Raw genomic sequence first — 21,732 nt, 5'->3', positions numbered from 1 at the left:
GCACACACAGAGGTGCCTGCCTATGGGGGAAGGCCAGAGGCAATGAGGGGCTTGGAGGTGGCTCCCTCCAGCTGCCAGCATCTTTCCCTTTGTTTCTGGTCAGCTCTAGACAACTATCCTCCCTTCCAGGGCTGATTTCTTGCAAGCCCTGGGCCAGCTGATGGCGAGCAGGGATCAGCAGGAAAGCAGTGTACTGGCTCTGTGTTTTGGCACCAGATTCCTGGCACCTTGTCAGCTCAGCCACCAGCAAGCACACAGACAGCAGGGAGGAGCAGAGCATCCTCTGAGAGCTAAGGCTCCTTTTGGGCAGGTACCACCCCTGGCACTGCCACAAGCCAGGCTTGCTTGGGCACACACCAAAAGGCAGTGGGAAAAGTGTGAGTGCCTCTTGCTTTTCCCTTCCCTGGTGAGGCTGCACTGATGCCAAATTCAGGGTGTCACCTCAGCTGGTGCAGATGCCATCTCAATGGAGAGGCTCCTTCCTGCTGCACAGGGAATTTGCCTTATTAGACAGATAAGATTTGTATTTATTGTCACTTTGCCATCTCAGCAGCAGTGCTAGGGGTGGCTGGAGGGCTGGGAGCTGGCTGCTCTGCTGTTGGAGACAGTGGAACTCCTCCCATAGGCATTTAGGCTAAATCTGAAAGGTGCATGTAAAATGCTGTCCCTACATGCTCTCTTTTCACCCACATCCTAGGAAATCCTTATCAATACAAAAAGCACAAGGGATTCAAGGAGAGCTGAAAGGCAGCTGTTTCTCTGCCTTTCCCAGGAAGCTGGGAGTCAGGACTGTCAGAGCCTGATCCTTCTCGCACTGCTTGTGCAAGACGGTGTAAATCCCCTGCTTTTATGGAGTTAGACCACCGCGGAGCAGGGACCAGGGAGGGGAGAACCGGGCTTAGCACGCTGAATTACGCTGCCAGCACCACGTTCTCAGCATGACAGGCAAAGGGACTTGCTCTTACGCCTGGCTTCCCTCCTCGGCAGAAGAAAGGAGTGTCAGGAGAGGAAATCAGGGTTAATCCAGGCAGCCGGCTCAATGGCTGGCACGGGTATGCGTCTGTCCTTTGTACTGTCAGCTTGCAGCAATATCACACTCAAACAGAGGGTGTTACCCTGGGGCATCGGTGTAGAAAGAGCCAATCAAACCCTATTTATCAGCTTTACCTTCTCAAAGGCCAAGCTGACGCAGCACTGGATTTTTATTTTACCGATTTAACACCACGATTTATGGGTCGTATCCAACCGCACATTGCAGGGCACCATCCAAATAAGTATTTATCATGTTGGAAGGGGCCCTGAAGGCAAGCAGTGTGCTTAGCACCATGTAGCTCCTCGTCCTTAAGTCAGCTGCACACAGGCAGCATGACTATCTCAAGAAGTGCTCACCCCTCAATTCTATATTGCCATGGATGGGCTGGTGAGTGGTCTTTGCCAAGGACACACATAGATCAATTCAGCAACTGATGGGTTGCTCTCCCTGTGAGCACCACGCCTTGAAGTAGCCAGGGCTTCACTGTGAGCCTTAAGACATCTGCAGACCTGCTCCTGCCCTGCACTGGGCACCCCACATCCGTGTCAGTGATAGAAACTGCCCACAGAGGAAAAGCTGATTGATGCCGCTCAGAAATGCATGGTGTTTCCTGGGCTGTCCAGGGACTGTGGCTTATGCACGAGCCATTGCTTTCCCCTGACTGTGCTCCAAGGAAGAGCTTAACCACCTTTATTCTGTGAGTCAGGGAGCTGTTCCCAGAGGAGGCTGGGAATGGGACAAAAAAGTCTTGGGCAAAGCCTGACGTGGGGGTTGGTATTTTGATGCCTGTCACATAAACTGCTGATGTGTTTCTTCAGTTACTCTGCTTATCTGCTGTGCATCCCAGGCTTCTCACTGCTGACTGACAACACCTGCATTGGCCATTGGGCAGGCAAAAGATGAAAATATTCTTATTGCTTTTGATATATCCCTGTAATAGGACTCAGTGGAGCCTTTGCTGAAAAAGAACTGGGGGTTCACATTTCTGCTCTTTTCTTTGTTTGCTCTTCCTGATCAGCATTAGGAGAAGAGCTAAATTTCTCTCCCTCTCCTCATGCTCCTTGTAGAACTTGAGTTGCTGCATTTTCCCCACATGCAGGACATAGTGGGAAGTGGAAGTGGAGACCTCTGTGGTAATCTCACAGTGAAGGAAATAGGAGCATGAGAAATTCCTGTCTTAAAATGGAAAATGAAAACATCCCTCTCCCTTCAGCCCTTCAAGAAACTACCAGCTTTCCATGTTTCCATGTTTCTTCCTTTCTGCTCTGTTATTTACAAGCCTGCACCACGATGGCAGGAAGAGGGATCTTGTATATGAGTTTTATTTCTTTGCACAAATAAACATTTATTTCTTTTATTCCACACTTTTTTAAATACCCTCTAAATTTCTCTGTTCTCCCATTGATAAGAAATCCAACATCAGATTTTTGCTTTTCAGCCTTTGCTAACATCCCGCATCCTCTCTGACTTCAAAAATATGACTCAAACGTAACACAGGATGGATTCGATCCGAACCAGAGGAAACCAGACGTGATACCTAGATCTGATCTCCCAGTGGCTGGATCTGCGTTTCGGTGGCAATCAGGATGCTCCAAAGGCTGTTCCGGCTGCGCCCCTCAGTCAGAGCCCAGGGAAAGGGCAGGAGTGATTCATTAAAAACCCACCGCCATGTGCTGGCGTGCAAGCCTGAATGAATGTCACCGTTTTCATTACGGAAAAAGAGAGACCAAAGAGAAAACGTGACAAAGTACATCTCGCCTGGCTGTTGATCTTTAAGCAACAGTGTGATTAGCAGCGTCTTCCCTTTACATTTCAAAGCGCCGGAGCACAATGGCAGGGAGATAAACATCCAGAGGTGCTGCCTCGCTGAAAGACGTCTTTCTGACAGCGCATTACGGCTCCTACCTCCCTCACCTGAAAGAACATGAGGTTTTAGTCAACGATGAAAGAGAAAAAGCCACACTTTATCTACCACAAACAGTTGCTTATTTGTATTTTTTTTCCCCCCAGTGAGTTCCACCTTCGAAACGGTGCTCCCCTGCCATCCGCCTGCAGCCGCGACACCGAAGCCGCTTTCCCACGGACTTACAGGGCCTCGACTCCTTCTCAGAGGGAGCTGCAGGCTGCTGGGAAAAATAAAACATCCACGACTCCTCTCTTCGCCTGTGCCGAGGACTTTGCCTTTCTCCCCTCCACCTTCCAGGAAGAGGCCGAACCTGCTTCCACAAGGCGGCCAAAAGCCATCACCCCCTCCTACTTCCCAGTCAAGAAAACGCAGCCCAGCTCCCTTATTCAAGAGTTATTGGCTGTGACAGCTGCATCAGCTTAGGCAGGATTAAAAAAAAGGAAAGAAAAAAAAAAGGAAAAAAGAGAAAACCCCTTCCTGCTTCTGAAATTACTCGCAAAGTCACCTTTTTAATGCTAACACACACAAAATGCGCTCAGCCACTGATTTCAGCAGACCATATGCTGCCACTGCTGCCGGCCAGGTCCTATGGGATGAATTTTTTTCCCCTTCAGCAAGCCTCCAGAAATGTCATAGAAATTTATATGCTTATTCACAGAGCCGATAAAGCAGAAAACCGGTGTTTCAGCTATTTTTGTTTTGCTTTGCAGATGGACAGTAAAAGACATAAATCTCCTTCCCAACACTCTTACGCCCTGCCTGGATCCCTCTTTTGTGCCGAACCACCAGACCTACAGGACTTGCCTGTGGTCCATAAACCGGCCCTCCTCTTCACTTAAAGAGGAGCAGAAAGGCGAAGCACCAGGAATCTCCCACGACATCGCCGGTGCCTCCTCTGCTGAGCTGAGGCACAATTTTCTGCGCAGCCACCAAGGCGGGGCAGCTTTTTTTTTTTTTTTTTTTTTTTTTTAATGGTCTTTGACGGAGGAAAAAAAGCAAGCTGCACGCCCCGGGGCTGTGCCTGCTCCCACCCTCCCCATGTTAGCGTCCCAGCTCTGATAAAATGCACGCCGTTCTCCCATGACGTTATCTGATGCATGCCCCGATTTACGGCTCCGTGCTGCACACCTCCATAAATCAGCACAGAGCCCTGAGGGGAGCCCGGCTGTCCCTCTCCTGAAGTGCGCGCGGGTTGCAGACCCGGGTGATATTTTAAACATGTTTGACATTTAACCTCAGGAAAAGCAATATGAGGGAAGAGAGGGGGGGACCGTGGCTAAATCTCCCTCCCAGATATATTTACAGCCACAGCATGGGACGGAGCTTGCAGCCCACTGTAAAACCCAGCTTGCACGGCACATCACCAGGGAAATTTAGAATTAGCAACCGAGGCTTGTTGACTTGCTGACTAAAGGAGGCAGCAAGAGGACTCCTGGTTGAGGGCAGGAGGTGGTTTTCTTTCTGTAGCTTCCAGGGAAAGGCTCTTGGGAGTCATCCCCTCCCTGGTCCTGCATTTCCCATGCTGTTGGTGCCAGTGCAGCAGGAAGCTTTTCCTTCTCTAGGCAGGGCAAGCCCGGGTGCTGCTGTAAACCCATCAGCATCAGCCTCAGTGCCCCCACATCGGTGCCAGAGCAGGGCTCACTGCCCCCCACCCCGGGAGAGCCCCTTGGGTGCTGCCTGAGACTCAAAGCAGGGAAGGGATGGCAGGGGCACAGCTCAGCAGTGGTGCAGCTTTGAGACCCATCCCCAGTGCAACCCTCTGGTTACAAACACCCCTGAATCACAGCTGCTGGGACTGCACAGTCACAGCAAAAAGGGGCTGCCTATGACAGCCATGCCATGCTGGGGAGCAGAGAAATTAAGAATAAAGCTAGCAGGAGGAGAGGATTGCTCCTCTGTACCTCGCAGAAAGAGCTCAGCAGTTTAGGCAGCCTGTCATCCTGGCTAATAGTGGCAGGCCAAATATTTAACTAAGATCTCATGATAGCAAGGACCTCAGCAGAAGGAAGCCTGCAGAAAGCAGGCACTTTCCCTCCAAAGCCTGTTTTCTCCTTATTTAAAAAGGAGGAAGCAGGTCAGCTGTTGTATCTGCCAAGGTCAGAAGCTCAATTTGTTTTTCGGAGCCCGGGAAAGGTGAATGCACCAGAGCTACATCCCTGATGGAAACAATCACTCATTCTAATAAGGCTGGCAGAGGCTGGAGCCTGCCTTGTTCAGATACAATTATTACAGCCCGGGTGTCAGATTACTGAATCTATTAGCCGGGAATCAGCTGTTATTTCAGGGCAAGACAGCTATCCTACAGGCAGTTGTGATGTACATCGTGCGTGACGCCCGGGTTCAACTTACCCTACCGGTACGGAGAGGCAGGAGTGGGGCAGGACCAACTATGCTGCTAAGGAAAAAGCCCATGGCAGTGATAGCAGTCTAGACACAGCTACATCTATCAGATCGTGGCACCAGCACAGCAGTGACTGGGGAGTATCGTTAACGGACGACTTGATTTTGTGGGAGAGAGGAGATCCTGAGTTCGTTGTAAATGCAGCTCATGGCTGAGCTGCAGGCTGAGAGTGTCTCTCCCACTGGCATCCAGAGAGAGATGGGGGTAAGGACCCAGTGCCAGAGCTCTTTTTCTGCCCCAGAGGTGTTCAGGAAAGCTTGAATGGGGAAGGAGGGGAACGATGCTCAAATCAGTGGGGAGAATTTTGTGTAGGAGCTAAAATAAGAACCACCTGTACCCAAGCAGATTTACAAATTGTTGGCTAACAGAGTATTCCTACCTCAAAGCACAGCTTAAAAAAAAGAAGTTATCTGTGCTACTTTTGCAGGAATAAGAGCCATGCTTGCACAGTTCTGGTGGAGCCTACCTGGGAGCAATCCCAGCCATCCTCCAGCACGGAGCAGATGGCTCCCAGGATCTCCCTACCCTGTGTCTTTCCCTGGCAGCAGGCAGTTCTGCTAGTGATGCCCTCCCAATCCGCTTTTATCTGTCCCCCATCGCAGAGAAGATCACCTTGTGCTTCACAGCGTGAGAAATGAACTGCCACACACTCTTTCCGCTCTGTCCACAGCAGTGGTTCAGTGGGACATAACCAAGCTCCCTGGCTCTGTCTCATAATGCTCAGAGGCTGGCAGTTGCAAAACTTGGTGTTTTATGCTTCTTGGTCCCCAACTTAGTTTTAAACACTCTCTTCCTGTACTGGGAGGCATGGTGTTTTCCACACAAACCAAAAGCTCACCCAGTGAACCTGTGTCCCCTGGGGGTGAAGCACAGGGAAAAGGAATGTGACAGTAGGGATAAATAGTCAGAGACTTGGGGCTGTATGGGCTAATTGTAATTTGTGTGGCTTTGCCCTCTTAATTATGCATGTTTATGCTGCTGTTCTTTTGTTTTATTAGCACGAGAAAATGCTCATCAAACTGAAAGGCTGGCTTTGGGACAGCTTTCCCATAAGGCTGTGACAAGAGTAGCAGGAATCACAGAGTGCATGGGGATCACAGGTGCCCACAAAGGACAACCACAGTGAGGGTGAGGCTGTGGGGTGTGATGTATTCATTGTGAAATGCAGCTGCAAGCAAGGGGAATAGGATCTGTGGCTGGATTAACAGTGAGAAGGTGAGGATAAAGGAAGTTGCTCCACCTGCTGACAGAGTGATTACGGGACAATGTAACAGGACATGGAATGGCACATCAGGCCCATTTCTGTAGGTCATTTCATCGACTCCATGAGAAACTCTCCTGGAACAACTCGTTTTGACACTGTACAGGAGAGGAGAACTTTTAGGATAGCAAGATGTGACTAGCAGGTGTTGATGGAAATCCTGCACCACCTTCTACACTTGGCAAGGGAGAGCTGTGGGCAGGAGTCCTTGAGAATGCTGCAGAGGCGATCCCATTTGGAAATGGGCTTATTTAAGTTCAGCATCTCCATAAGGGAAGTTGTCAGCAGCAGGCTGAGAACCAGGGATGAGTGCAAGAAACTGTGGCAGAGGAACAGGCAGCTTTGGCACCTTCCTAAAAACCCTGATATCCTTAAAAGAAGTGCGTCAGGGCAGAGACACCAGAGCAGTGTCTTTTGGGTCAGAGTTGTTACCCTACCACGCATTGCTTAGGATACAAGTCTCTCACACCTCCAAGCTTTGCGGGGCACCAACATTGCCTGGTGGAAGCAGTGTTGGATATGAGGTCCAAGAGGAAGATATCCTCCCCAGAAGGCATGTGCAGCCTTGAACCACTTAACAGGGAATTAGTGGAGACGTCACTACAGTAGAGGGGCATGCAGGTGCTCTTAGCATTTTCTTTAGAGAACAAGGCAGCCAAAGGTGCAAAGGACAAATGGTAGGATTTGGGACATAACTCCAGGCACGGGCCATGGGGAGGTGGGACAGGGAATATCTCTGATTCATGGCAGGTTCTTCTGCCTTAAGCCTCAACAGACTTTACAAAGTTGACTGAAGTAGTCTTCTCTGCTGGCAACTGCCAGGCATTCACGTAACCAAAGGGAAAAGGTAGCAGAACATTTGACCCAAAGCAGGATGTCCTGGCCCTGAAGGTTTAGCTGCTCATGGGACACACTGCAAAGGCAGCAACAGGACCCCAGCAAAGCAGGTTACAGATTGTTCTCTTGCTGTACTTGCACACAGGAAGGAAAACGCCAGAATCTGCAAGATTAGGAGTCGGAGAACCTTCTCTTTATCAGGGCAACATCTCCCTGGATGAGGAGACCCTTGTGTGGTCCACAGAGAGTGTCATGCTGTGCACCACTTGTCTGTCCAGCAGAACAGTGTGACTCCCCATCTTGGCCAGCTGGGACGCTTCGGGGATAATTGACCATTCTGCATTACTGTGTCCCTCGGGGAAAGTTTTCTCTCCAGTCCAAGCACTTAGCTCTTGGCTTGTGTCCTGAAGCACAAGGGCTAATATCCCCTGCATATTTTTACCATAGAAATGAGAGAGGGTATTTTTCGATTCAATGGGAAACAAGTGAATAATAATTCTGTGAAGCCATGTAGTGGAAAGAGAGACTTTGAGCGCAACAAGAAACAGGATTTTAAAATTTCATCTGCACAGCAGAAGGTCCTGCCAATTGAACCGTTTCCAGTAAACAATCTGCTAAGTCTGACAGTTTGAAGGAATACCAGACTGCCAGGAGTGAATAGGCTGGGATTTTTAAGAGGTTTATTTTTCATCTGAACACTTTTGTTTGTGAGCAACAGCTCAAAAAACCCAAAATGCATGTGCAGCAGCATTAGCAGCCAGGCAGAGGCTTCTCCACCAGCCAGGGCTCCAGAGGGAGCAGAGGAAGAGGACTGTGCTGGCGGCACAATGTGCCCTGTGCTGCCTAGTGTGCAAGTCTGTGGCACTATGCTGTTGAGTCTGCACTGGGAGAGTCCCTCTGGTGCCCCCATAGTCCCACAGAGGGGTTTAGACTGAGCTCACTCTACTTCCTCACTTTCCACTGCCCTCCATGTGGGAGCATCAGCTGTCTTTGCTGGTGGACCCCTAAAGGAATGCCAAGAGCAGCCAGCTGGGATTGGGGGACAGGAGGGATGTGAAGGACTGGTTAGAGGTCAGGGCTCACAGGACTGGGACAAGCCCAGCAGGAGGATCATGCTAGGCTTATCTTGGGATACGGAGCACTCCTACAATGTGGCTAAACCGGGATATACAGCCATGATACACCACAGGCACTGCCTTCTCCCAGTGCAGGGGAGCTTTGCTTCCCTGACAGAAGAATGGGGACAAAGAGTTGTTTTACTGCCAGACTAAACACCTATGCAAGGAGGTATTTAACTTGGGCAGAACTCCCCCTGCTCAGGATAAACCAGGGACATGGATTAAGGTGCTGAACCTCTTTGAGGGACAAAGTCAACGATGACTTTCTGTGTACAGCTCCTGGTTGATTAGTTCTAGGAAAAGGGAGCTGAAGAGAGGCTGGCATTATGTGGGAATTTCCTGGAAATGCGTTGTGTGTGACAGGAGATGCATAGTCAGCACCTTCCACACACACATCCCGCACAGCACCCAAAATCAGGGACCATTTTGAAGGTACAGTGCTATCCATCTCACAGCCAAGTCTCAGAACCAGTCAGGGAACAGGATGGGATAATTTTGGATGTGGAAATATTGATGTCTCAAACCTTCCCTCTTCTCCCTCTCTTCAAGGAAAGAGGAAAAAGGTTTTGAGGTCTTGGGGAAAATTACAGACCCAGCTGGGATTAAGAAAAGGACTTCAAGTCTGTTTTCCCAGTTCAGACCCAGTTCAGCTCATATCCATGAGGGTACTGCCCTGACTGTCTTATTGGGAGGCAGGATCCTCACAGCTGGTAACTCCCTTGGGGACTTCAGATTTTCCAGTTGAGGAGGGGAGTAACAATGCAGCTCTGGTGGCCGCCTGGCATTCAGCCAGGGTCAAGCCACCACTCTAGACTCACTCAGGTTTCCAACCTGCTCTCCTTTGTAGAGGGATTTCTAATTGGATAGCCAATGAGTTCCTTAATCCTATTCCTTTCTTGGTGATAGTCCCACAACATGTCCCTTTAACTAGAGCAGAAAATCACTGGGTCATGAGAATTGTCACCGCAGTTTTTCCAAATGCAGTTTAATAATTATGCCTCTAAAAAATCATAACACAGGAAGGTTTTGGCAATCATTTGCATTTCTGAGAATTAAATGGAAAAAGGCAAGCTTGTCACAACCCAGCACTGAGAAAAGTACAGCCTGTGCAAGCAGAGATGGCTGAATGCACAAGAGGATAACCACATTGCAATAGATGCCTGGAAATACAGCCCTGCTTGTTTGGTGGGGAAGTTTTCTGGTCCAGAAAATGTTCTTGGTCTGGCATATAGGGAGATGGGGGCCATGTGCTCCTTCTTGCCAGTTTTGCAAGTGCCAGGGCTTCCCTCAGTGCCGCTGCTGGTTATCCCCAGGAGAGCCCAGCTGCAGCTCACCTGGGCAGCTCACCTGGGTTTGGCATTTGAATGGACCAACAAACAACTTCCTCTGAAGTTCCCAAATGTCTGCTGTCGCACTGCTGCGGTTCACAGGGCGGGAACTGACCTTTCCTGCTCAGAAATACTTGAGAAGCAAGGACTACAGTCTAGGCAGACAGTAGAGCCTGGCTAGGGGCCAGGCAGACAGAAACACTGATGTGCAGAAGTCTCAAGTAGTAGCATCTGGAAGCAGTGGCAGTAAGGTTGAGTTTCCACAGCTTCCTGTGAAAGAGGGATATTCACAGCTCTGAAGCCAGGACTGGCCCTTCTTTTAGCATGGTGACTCCATTCCCCTCCATGTGTGAAGTGGCAGCTCGATGACCTGTAATCTAACTCTTCACCAGGTGCTTTGCCTGGGGAGATGAGGATTTGTAGCCATTGGCATTGCAGAAGACCTCAGTAGAGACTTATAACGAGTCCTTCCTCAGTGTAAGACAAGTGTGGGAGATGAGATCTGGGTTAGAAGTCCCACACCTTCGCTTTAACATACCTGAATTTACCCTCTCGTGGCCACTTTATGGTTTAGGTTACTCTGCATCATACGCTCTTTTTGGCTTTATTTTTGCATGCTGCTGCCCTTTCTTTTTCACTTCAAACATTATAGGTTAAATCTGAAAAAATACACTTGGCTGCAGTACACCGTAGTAAATGAGTTGGAATTTGACCTCCACAACTTAATTTTCAAAGTATAGGACTTGTGGGTGTCTCTGTTGTGCCTCATCCCAGCAAATGAGGTAATGACCAGTTTGGAAACATGCCAAGCATTATGTAGAAAGATTTAGAGAGAATTCCCTGAAATGAAATGAAGCGAAACTACTGGGCTCTGCTTGGCAACACTCTTAGGAGTGACTCAAGAAGTCATTTTTGCAAGAGAGGGTGGTTTCTTGCCCTCCATGAGAGATGGACCGAAGCCAAATGGCATATGCTAGCCCCTGTCTTTCTGTGACTCCACCAAGGGAGAAAGGGGCTTAAAAGACCCCAAGGCATTATCAGGAATTAGGGCATCTGTCACCAGTGTCAGTGGTCTCCCACTGCAAGGAAGAAGATGGGCCCTGGTGCAAGTCAAGGGGAACCTACCGTGTTCCCTGTCAGCCAAAAGACCAGCCACCCTCCCTGAGTGCACTTGGGCCAGCCTTAGGAGTGCAAGGGGCAAGGCAGGGCAAGGCAGGGCAGTGTGAGTGGTTGTCAGAGGGTCTTGGAGGAGGTTACATTCAAACCTCCGCTCCCTATCAGGTATTGTGCTGGCAATAACTCTGGGGGAGGGGCTGCATGTCTTGCCAAGGGCACTGAAGAGGATAAGAGGGGGAGGAAAGAAAGGACCAAGAAGTGAACAAAGATGACTTTGAGGCAGGAGCAGTTGCTGCAGGAGTAACTCGAAGGAAAAGCTGGCATCATATCACGCTGGCACTGACGTAACCTCAGTGATAACACCAAAGAGCCTTTTGCTTATCTATGAGGCCAGTAACCACCACTGTTTTCAAGAGCTAATGTAAATTAAGATCATATTTTTCTAATTTACCTCCAGACTTACTCCTTTTTATGTTTTCAATTTGAATAAACACAGATTTCTTTCAAATGTATTAGACAGTATGTTCTTTCAATGTCGCCAGTCCATCCCAGGGCCCAAGTGTCATATATCAGAGTCCTGGACCATAAAATCAGTTAATACGTCATGAGGCTTTTTTGGAAAGCAGCTTTCTGTGATCCCCAGTTCATGGGTTTCTGTCCCAGAAGAATTCAGCTTTTAGGTTTTAATTTGTAACAGGGATGGCAAGAGAGAATTCTCTTCCAGAGAAGGAAAGCTGAGTTCTTGTTGCACGTGGTTACTTTTGGGAGGAAAATCAGAGTGAAGCATAAGACTGGTGATTAAATCGAAGGAATTGACTACCATGGGTTACAAGCAGTGCTTGGTTCTCTGCAGGGGGGCTCTGAATCACCCTCCTGAAGGGATGCCAGTGTTGCAGCTCTGTGTGGGCCAAAGCACAAGAGGTAGCCGAGAGTCAGACCAGGGATGAGTCTTCAAGCAGGGGTATCCTCTCTTTTCTGTTTCCCAACATCACTTAACCAGGACCTCGGCCCTGCAAACACTAGATCACACAAAGCTTTTTACGTACTTGATTAATTCCCCTGAACTCTGAGGGAAGCTGACGTGCTGGAGTACACAGAGGACTGGAGATGACAAAGGCAAACAAAGAAGTGGAAAAGCTAATGGGTTGCCTTCTCCCTCCTGCTGCTCAGTGGAAAGCTTTTATCTGTTGGACTCCCCCCTCTTCTTCCTTCACAAATAAGCCTTAGGCCAGAGAGCATCTCTACATGGGGAAAAGCACTTCACCAGCATAGGTATAGCAGCAATACAGTGATGGCAAAGTGCTTCGACACAGCTATACCAGTTAAACCGCGCTAGTAGAAGCCCTGCTTCCTGAGCATAACTTCCCCTGTGCTAAAGCCTTTGTCTGGCACAGACATGCTGTGCTCCAGCAGAAGAGGTGGTATTTATCTACACAGGTTTCCAGAGCAGCAAGGAATCCTGTGGACTGGGGGAAGAAGTTTACTGCTGCTTCCCCAACAAAAACAATATGCAAAACTTCTGGGGTCTCAAACAGCTTTTCCAGCTCCTGTTACCCATCTGGGTTTCCCTTGAGCTCCAGAGGCAGTGTCACTGTGATGCTGAGATGTACAGCTCACCACAATTTGTATCTGGACTCAGTCAGTGCAGAGCCTCAACCCTCTCCGGCTTGCTCATTATTTACTGCATTCTGCTTGCTGACTTAATAGCGTTTTGTCCTGTCCTTGAATCCTGTGTGGATAGATTCAGAAAAAAATCAATGTGCCCTGACCAGCAGGCCTTCTTCCTGCAGCGCAGGGGAATTTCCAAAGTGCCACCATTTCTAGTATTTGTTTGTTTCCTTTAAGTTATTACCATGATGGGGCTAATTGTGATGTTCCACATGCACTAAATCTTTCCTTCCACGCTCAGTGGAAGGTGTGGAAGCAGTTGGGGAGGAAAAGAGCAGGAGTTACACAAACAGAGCATAGGTAGATAAATCACTAGCCTCCAAAATGCGAAAAAAAATGATGGCATGAATAAAGAGCTACCATTGTGATAACAAGGTACTAATGCAAAACGAAGGAGCAGGAGCAGGGTAGCTGATGAGTTCTCCACTGTGGCTTAATTAGGCAGGCAGCTACAACCTCCCCATCACCACCACAATAATTAGTGGGCATTGGTGAAGAGTGAGCATCAGTGTGATGAGACCTCAGGCCAGCCAGGGCTCCGTACCAGCGCTGGTGCAAGGTTTGGTCTGTCAGAAGGATGTGCACCCGTGCAAGGGACCGTGCTGGCACAAAGCTGAGTTGGGAAGGTGTTTTCTTTACATTCATATGTGACATGACTGTGCTGGAAAAACTTTAAAACACTGCCACATCACTCTATGGCCTCCTTGTCCTACCTGAGCAATACTGTCTGTCTGCTGAAAATAAAATGGCTGAGGGGGGACTGTGTGGTCTCACCTGCTCGTGCAGCACCCTGGACACCAAGTGTTAAAACATTTAAATATGACATTTAACAATAAATGGAGTCATCTAGTATTCACAACTGTTTTATTCAAAGCACAGTATTTATAGTCACAGCATCGCCTTAAATCTGGAGTGTAAAGGCTATCCCCTGACAAGGTTTACAGACTCAGGAGATATAGAGAAGCAGCAGCATATTTTCAGGGGGTGGGATATGGAGGCTTTGCAGCTCTGCTTTGGTGTGGATACTCTGCCAGTGGGGAAAATCTGGAGAGCAGTTCCCCAGGGTGTCCTCTTTGGTGGGTGGAGACCTTTGGTGAGTGGAGAAGCCTTCGGACATCAGGGCTCAGTGTCAATATGCTTCAGAGCTGCCTGCAGCTGAGCTGGGGCTGATGGCTGCCCTCAGCACCCAGTGCCTCAGCCCATATCTGGACCTCCTGTCCGGCTTTGCAAGACCTCAGGCTCAGACTCCCACTGCAGAAAGCATGTGCAACTGCATGCAGGGTGCTGTGTATGTCCCATGAGTTGATTCTTTGGTTACTCTTCCACCAAAATAAGACCTTTCTGTCAGTTACTGCCCCACACCTTGTCATCCTGCTCTGCATCCCAAAGCTCATCTGGATTTGCCTAGGGAGCAGAAAGCAACAGCACTGCCACACAGAAATAAAGCAGAGTGGGTTTTAAAGAGGCAACAGATGCAGAGCTGGGTCTCCTGCCAAAGCAATTGTTGTTGTCATCAAAGTCCTGGTACTTCCTGGAAACAGGGAATGAGTGGCTTTCACCTCATTTAACACCCAGGGCTCATGCCTTTGGTTCTGGCAAATGTAGGGTGTCTGAGCTCAAGTCCCTCCTGTACCACTGGATTGATAGGCTGCTATAAAACTGGTGGGTCACTTCATCACCCTTCCAATTCCCCTCCACTCCCTCCCAAAAAAATAAAGAAAAAAGAAGAAAGAAAGGAAAATCAAACCAAACCCTTTAGGATGCTTGTGCTCCTCTCAGGGACTCAGCAAGAAGCCAGAAAGCAAGCCAAAGAATTATTCCAAAACCTGCTCTGTGCCTGGGCTCTGGCTGAGGAGGAGGCAGCATCGGCAAGATGCAAGGGTTTCACTGTGCTGGTAGCAAGTCAGATTTCTCTCTGGCCTCTCCTCCCACCGATGCCAAGGTGGGCTCAGGAGCTGTGCTGCCTCCTGTGTGGGTGTTTGCCATCCCCACGGCACAGGCTGCCAAGCCCCTCTTCACTGGGACAGCGGGCAGATTAACAGCAGAAGTGGATGTGTGTTTCAGGTTGCAATAAATGAACTAAAATATCCTCTCCTGCCTTCCTCATGTGTTGCTGAGCTGCCTGCATAGCAACATAGGTACGGTGTGATCTCAGACTGGGATAACTCAGACTCATGAAAGGAGCCTCAGGGAGAGGCTTGCAGCGAAGCAGTGGCAAAAACAGCCAACTGGTATAAAAATTAATTCTCTGCCCCTAAACTTTTACAAGAAATGTGGGATTTTTTTGTGCTCGGCAGAGCCTTGTTCCAGGAAAGACGTTTTGGCTACTGGAGTGCTAAGCAGATGAGAGGAAAAGGCTGGATCCACGCTGAAACGGCCTCCGTGCTGGCATTGCAGCGCTGAGCCAATCCATCTCCATTAGAGTTCACAGCCTCTTTGATCAATCTCATCTTTAAAAATACCAGTGCTCCGGAAGGCTCAGGAACTGCTTAATGTTCCTTCATTATTTTTCAAGCCATTAAAACCAGAGGTATTAGCTGCTGAATACTTTTTGTCTTGTTTGGAAGTAAAAAAGAGAGGAAGCAGAATGCTAAAAATGCAGATTAAAATGATTAAAAATAACAGAGCAATGAAAGTCAAACTGTTGGCTCTAAAAATGTTGATGCGTTGCATTGCTGTAGGCATTATATTCATATGAATGAGAGCGAAGGGCCCTGCTACCTGCCTCTGTGATGAACTGTGTGTGTCATTACATGTGGCTGTTGCATTAAATCTGGAAGGATTGCCGTCTGTTTGTGCAGCAGCAAGGGCTGCTTCTTTGGTGATACAATACAAGGTGATTCCTGTAAAAAGCAGACTCACCTGGGATCAGTTTTGGGGCACAGGAGGGATTTTTTTTTTTTTGGCAGTTTTCTATTTTTTGTTCCAAAGAGTTCTGTCAGTTGCTAGTCTGGACTGGCTAGCATGTCTTAGATCTCTCTGCAGAGTTGCCCCAAGCCCTCTTGCACATGCTTATGTGGGTCATAGCTGTTTTTTTCCTGAATTGGCCAGGGCTTTGCTAACACATGTATGTGTCCACCCAGTCCAACACTGATGCAGGCTTGGCCAGAGCTCCAGGAACCCACTGCTGGAGTCTCACTTTTCTTTCTCTGCTGAGGTTTTTACCCTAGCAGCAGATCATATGTCAGTGGTAGGGTTATGGGTAACCAGTCCAAAACTTCACTTTCATTTGAGCCACAAGAAAGAGTGCTCACATATCTAGCAAGGATTAAAAGACCATCTGAAAGCTGTGGCATTTCTTGTGAAATGACTATGTGGGTTTAGGCTACTTCTGGATGAACAGCTCTTACTTGAAAGCCAGCTACACATTTAGCATCATTATGGAAAATCTGGGTAGGTTTTGAACATGCATGCAGGGTTCCTGCGTGTCCAACATGCCTGGTCAACTCACACCCAGTAGCTGCCAAAGGCCACTTGCCCGTGACCTTCACTCTGTTTTCTGATGGTGCTCTTTCCTTGATTTGATGGCATGTTTGGCTCAATCCCATCCTTGCACTGGAATATGAAGTAAATATTTATTAAGTCCTTCCCTTGCCTGTGGCTTCTAAGCAAAAGAAACCAATGTCATTGGGTCAAGAGAAGATGTCTTGTCTCATAGTCAGATCATCACTGAGTGTGGCAGGACCAGTCTGCACTGAAAGAGTCAGCCCCTCCATTCCAGGGGCTAACACTTGTAAGCAAAACAAAACCTGCTTAATTTTGAGAGAAACCCTGGGTGGAAGTTTTTGCTGGCTAGACACAAATTTGTCACCATTTACCTTCCAGGGAGCACTTGCAGGCATGGACACTTGTTTCACAATGGGGTCCAAAGCTGTGGCAAAAGTCATTTCAATACATGTAAAGGTGTAGGTTTTGTCTTTACCAGACACACTTTCACTCTTTTTTCTATGCCTTTTGCTGTGTCTCTTGAAAGGCTGGTGATAAGCCAAAGGTGAGAAAAGGCTGAAATTAAAAGAGAATTTGGATGCTTCATCAAAACATATCAGAACTCTGCTGCCTTGCAGAGTGAGGCCACAGTGCCAGCCCTTCTTACGAAACACTGGCTATTTCTGGCTGCTTTTTTTCAGCCTTCCCAGATGTGAGCAGAGCTCCCTGCATGTTCCTGGCACCTCTCCATCTGGATGTTGGCACTGCTGTGCTTTCTGAAGACTGAGCAGCATTGAGAGGGGCACAGAACAAGAAGACCTGGATTGCTGGTGGGACTGGATTTAAATGCCTTTACTCCAGCGTAGGAGTTGCAAACATGGTTCCATGTGCAGACCAGACTGCACCTCAACTTGACTGAAGAGTGTAAAGGGCAAAGATAGGTCATTGCAGCCTTACATAAAGTAACAGCCTGTGCACTGTCCTCTGAACCTATTTTGAATGGACCTACAGTTTCTTGTATGAGGATGGGAAGGGGATGCTGGGCCATGCAGTAGTGTCTACAGCTAGAAGCATTGGTGGGTCTCAGTTTTGTGAGCAATCCCCTACTGTGGCTCATGTTCCAAAGGCAGTGCCACTGCTCTGTTCCCTACTCCCAGACCATTTCCCACAAGCACAACTTGCTCAGTTTGTTGTCTGCCTGCAGCTGAGGCTGTGTGACAGCAGCTCACAGGACACTCACAGGGCAGTGGGCAGGCTGCAGCACGGGGCTCACAGAGCATGTTACAGAGGCTTGGCTGAGATCAGCATGCAGGATTTGAAAAATGAAGCCCTGAAAGATCCTGGAACCAAATGCCTCTGAATTTTGGGGCAGCCTGAGGGAATGTGGAATCTAGCCTTTATCCAGGTCCACGGGTATATGGCAGCAGCTATAAACGTGCTTAGGATGTGTGGATTACAGCCTGAATGTTAATGCAGCCCTTTTCTTCGGAATGGAAAGAATCCTGGCTATTGCAGAGCAGTAGGTTATTAAAATGGATTGGATTATTATATATTGGACATAGCAGCAGCTGGGGTGTATGGCAGGGCAGGTAAATATTCCTATCTGAAAGTGTGGCTTCTGCCTATTCATCAGTAAAAGCATATTTCTGACATTTCTTCTGGAACAGCTTCATAGGGATTCTCATCCCTCTCTGTGGAAGCCCAGATATACAGCTACAGCTCCCAGAATGGCAAATCTGCCTTGTTCTTCCTTTAATTACCTCACTGCTAAGGAAAAAAAAATGACACACTTTTCTTCCAAGTGGAGATTAAGCAGAAATTCAGCTCTGTCTCCAAACTGTGTAGCTCCCAGGTCTGATTTTAAACAGCTAAAGAAATTCCTAATGCCTAAAGCCAGCAACCTCAGACCATGTGGAAGTTCCCCCCACATCACTAACCTGATTTCCCAAGGTGATGAGCTGCAGAAGGCCCCTTAACCCTGACATGAGTTATCTGTAATGAGGGGGAAAAAAAAAAAAGAAAAAAAGCCTTGCAGAGACAGATCTCCAAGCCTGCAACTTTCACTCAGTAATGGATTCAGTGGATCTCAACACGTGACCAGCACTCTGGGCCAGTGTTGGAGCTGTGAGGGACTGCAGCCAGACCCAGGCGTGCTGGGCGGATGCTTGGAGCTGGTTGAGACTCTGCTTCATGTCCAGAACTTCTCTGAGCCTGGAACTGGGCCCAAACCAACCTGTGTCTATCTGGCTCCCAGGCTGGACTTGGCTTGCATCTAGCCAGCCCTGAGCATAGTCTATCTGGATCTATCCTCCTGGCTGTGCCATGAAATGTTTGCATCAGCCAAAAGGATTTGCTCCACAGGAGTACATCTATTTCAAATATCCCCCTGGATTGGTGTGTTTTTCAAATTGATATGGATACTAAGAAAGAAAGATCCTGCTCCTCAAATAAGGGATCCAGAGCTAGGTTCACAAGGAACTAAGGATACATCCCTACTGCTGGCACAGAACAGTGCAAACATACCCCAAATACCTCAGAAGTTAATGGTGGATTAAGTTTCACAGCTCAAATACTACAGAGTGGAGTTCAATTGGGGGTTTGCTGCAGAAAGAGACTGAAACACAGTATTTCATCCTGCTGTACAGTGTCCAGCTATTAGCTAGTGGCACATTCCAGAGGAATGGAGGTTACACTGTGCCCTCACTGACTCCTGTATAAATAGCAGCATCCCCACAGAATCAGGGACAGAGTATGAGGGATACAACAGTTCTGGGGGAAGAACATCCACTTGGGAAGGTGGAGTCCCCACATGAATGAATAGCTAATATGCTAATATTATTTAATCACTGATTTATATGTAACCACTTTGAGGGCATTTGTGCTCCTCCCCTTGGAGAATGGTCTTTGAGTCCCCTAGTGAGTGATACTTGAATTTCTCTTCCCTATAGAGATATTTCCTTTTGGAAATGATTCTACGAAACAGTTAGATATTAATGAATTTTTTAGAAGCAATTTCTTCATACTTTTTTTTTTTTGCCAAAGCTGTTTTCTAGTTTAAACTTCAACTGAACTGAATAGTCTTGGCTTACTACAAGCTGCGTTTCTCTGTGAATAAATAATTTTCCAGTTCCCCCTCCTTCAGATCTTATGTCCCATGGTATGCTTGGAATATCTCTGCATAGATGCACGGCATCATTTTCCATATGGATCTGCAATCAGTTCCTTTATAGTTTGGTGTAAACGACTGCACAAAATTAGTGCCTGAGTATGGGGAGCGCAAATGTTCCTTAGCACCCTCCCTGGGACTCTGCAGAGCTGTGATCTGGGCCACCAGCTTCTCACCACGAGGACAGCTGCTGGCTCTCAGTGTGTACAGTGCTTGCTGATATGGGTAGTGCTTGCAGCATAGGTATAGGTCCCCTCCCTCATCCGTCTTGTCACACTGCCCTCCTCCTGATTAGAGATCACAAAGTCACAGAATATGCTGAGTTGGAAGGGACCGACAAGGATCATCGAGTCCAACCCTTAGCCTGGCACAGGACCATCCCCAGGAGTCACACCATGTGCCTGAGAGTGTCATCCAAACGCTTCTTGAATTCTGTCAGGCTTTGGTGCTGTGACCACTGCCCTGGGGAGCCTGTTCCAGTGCTCAGCTACCCTCTGGGTCAAGAACCTTTTTCTAATATTCAACCTAAACCTTCCCTGACACAACTGCAGGCCATTCCCTCATGTCCCGTCAGTAGTCACCACAGAGAAGAGATCAGTGCCTGTCCCTCTTCTTCCCCTCATGAGGAAATTGTAACTGCAATGAGGTCTGCCCTCAGTCTCCTCTTCTCCAGGCTGAACAGATCAAGTGACCTCAGCTGCTCCTCATGCGGCTTTCCCTTGAGGCCCCTCACCATCTTCATTGCCCTCCTCTGGACACTCTCCAGTAGCTTAATATCTTTCTTAAATTGCTGTGACCAAGAGTGCACACAATATTCAAGGTGAGGCTGCCCCAGTGCAGAGCAGAGTGGGACAATCCCTGCCAGTCTCCTGACAGAGTGGGAAGTCCAGACACAGATGTTTCTCTTGATCCCAGCCTCATGCTTGGCAGCACAGCACGTTACATTCCCTCCGAGACATACCATTGGGCCAAAACACACACACAGAGGGTTTTATTTTTACTTCTGAGCTTTTCATAGCAGCCTAAGTTGTGTAATTCTTGCCCTTCTCTATCTCCTTTTTTGACAGCAGTGCACACTCGGGTTACATCCAGCCTGGGCACACTCTGGTATGTACCAGTGACTCTATTTTTACACCTCCTCCTAGCTCAGCTGTGAGCTCTGTGGTTTTTGATACCCTGTGCAAACTGGAAAAAGAAACATGCTTTATAGCCCAGAGCCACCCACAGCCAGCAGTTCCCAAACCCCTGCCGGACGCTTCTTTGGCCCCTCTGCCTGCCCAAGCCTGCCACTATGGCTTAGCCCTGGCCATGGGGTTGTTCTCACGCCCACAGCACTGCTGCCCTCCAGCTGGGCCAGCCTGGATAGCACTGTGCCCCTAGCCCAGCTCCCAGTGCCTGGGAGCCCCCAGCTCCCGTTGCTGACTGACCTCCAGGATTGGATGAGACCTCGAGGCTCCTACCTACTAAACTGCCATTTGCTTTTCCCCAGAAAAAAAATCCCCCTCCTTGGGATACCTGGGGGCAGCTTTGCTTTGAGAGGTCTGTGCTCATCTCCTCTGTAGGTGCTTTCTCATTGCTGCTGCTGCAGCAGTGGCTGGTAGAGGGAAGACATGGCTCCCTCTCAGTGGTCGCTGTGCAGAGGGGAAAGCCGGGCTAGCAGAGACATCAGAGGCTTTTTAAACTTCTGTCCACTCTTCCCACGCTTCTTGAATTATCCTTGCTTCCTAGCAGCCACAGCCATGGCAGAAAGCCACCGAGGACGCAGACACATGGGCACTCGTCTCTCCCTCCTCCAAATCCTGGGGTACTAAAGTATTCACCGCCGCTTAGGATGCCCAGGATCGACACCCTCTCCCAACTTCTCTAACGCTCTGTGCGTGTCTGGCTGCTTCTCCAAACCCTGTCTCCTAGTGCCAAGCTGCAATTTCGGGCTGCACACGCAAGAGGCAGCCTGCCCTCGGCAGCCAAGGCCACCTGCCTGCCACCCCCGAAGGGAAGGGACCCTCAGCCTCCCCCGTGGCTGCCGGGCCAGAGAACCTTTCATGTGACACCAGCTATTTCTGTCGTTGAACTGGTGACTCGAAAGTGCTCGGCGCAGGGTGGAAAGAAAAAAAATGGCAACTGCAATGTAATTAATGCTGTAACAACTTGTTTCCCCCTTGGAGAATTATACCATTAGCTGCTTCAATTGTGCATGAAATATAAATTACATTACTCAGAGGCATCATGTCTAAGCAGATACAATCCTAAGTGACACGGCTTGCCACAGTGTATCATGCTCCCTGGTCAAAATTAACAGAAGCCCGGTTGCCTGAGGCTAGCAGATACTCATTCAGATATCAAAGTTATAACCACGGTAGTTCAACCGCCTTCCTGCCTCAGGGAATTTCCCAGGGGAAAGCAATGAAACCAGGCTCTATCATCCTATGAGAGCAACTCACAGGTTCGAAAAATGATGGTGTACCCCTGGCA

General features: G+C 48.6%; 1 long non-coding RNA gene across 1 annotated transcript; it reads right to left on the bottom strand.

The window, feature by feature from the left end:
- Positions 1–13,515: 13,515 nt before the first annotated feature.
- LOC135410293 (uncharacterized) lies at positions 13,516–21,237 on the bottom strand. Its single transcript, XR_010428603.1, has 2 exons — positions 20,776–21,237; positions 13,516–14,072 (listed from the first exon to the last, which is right to left on the bottom strand). It is a non-coding gene; the product is annotated as an uncharacterized LOC135410293 (long non-coding RNA).
- Positions 21,238–21,732: the final 495 nt, after the last annotated feature.

The sequence above is a fragment of the Pseudopipra pipra genome, chromosome 2 (assembly GCF_036250125.1).
Source record: "Pseudopipra pipra isolate bDixPip1 chromosome 2, bDixPip1.hap1, whole genome shotgun sequence".
NCBI classification, from domain to species: domain Eukaryota; kingdom Metazoa; phylum Chordata; class Aves; order Passeriformes; family Pipridae; genus Pseudopipra; species Pseudopipra pipra.
This window is presented reverse-complemented; position numbering and strand designations above follow the sequence as displayed.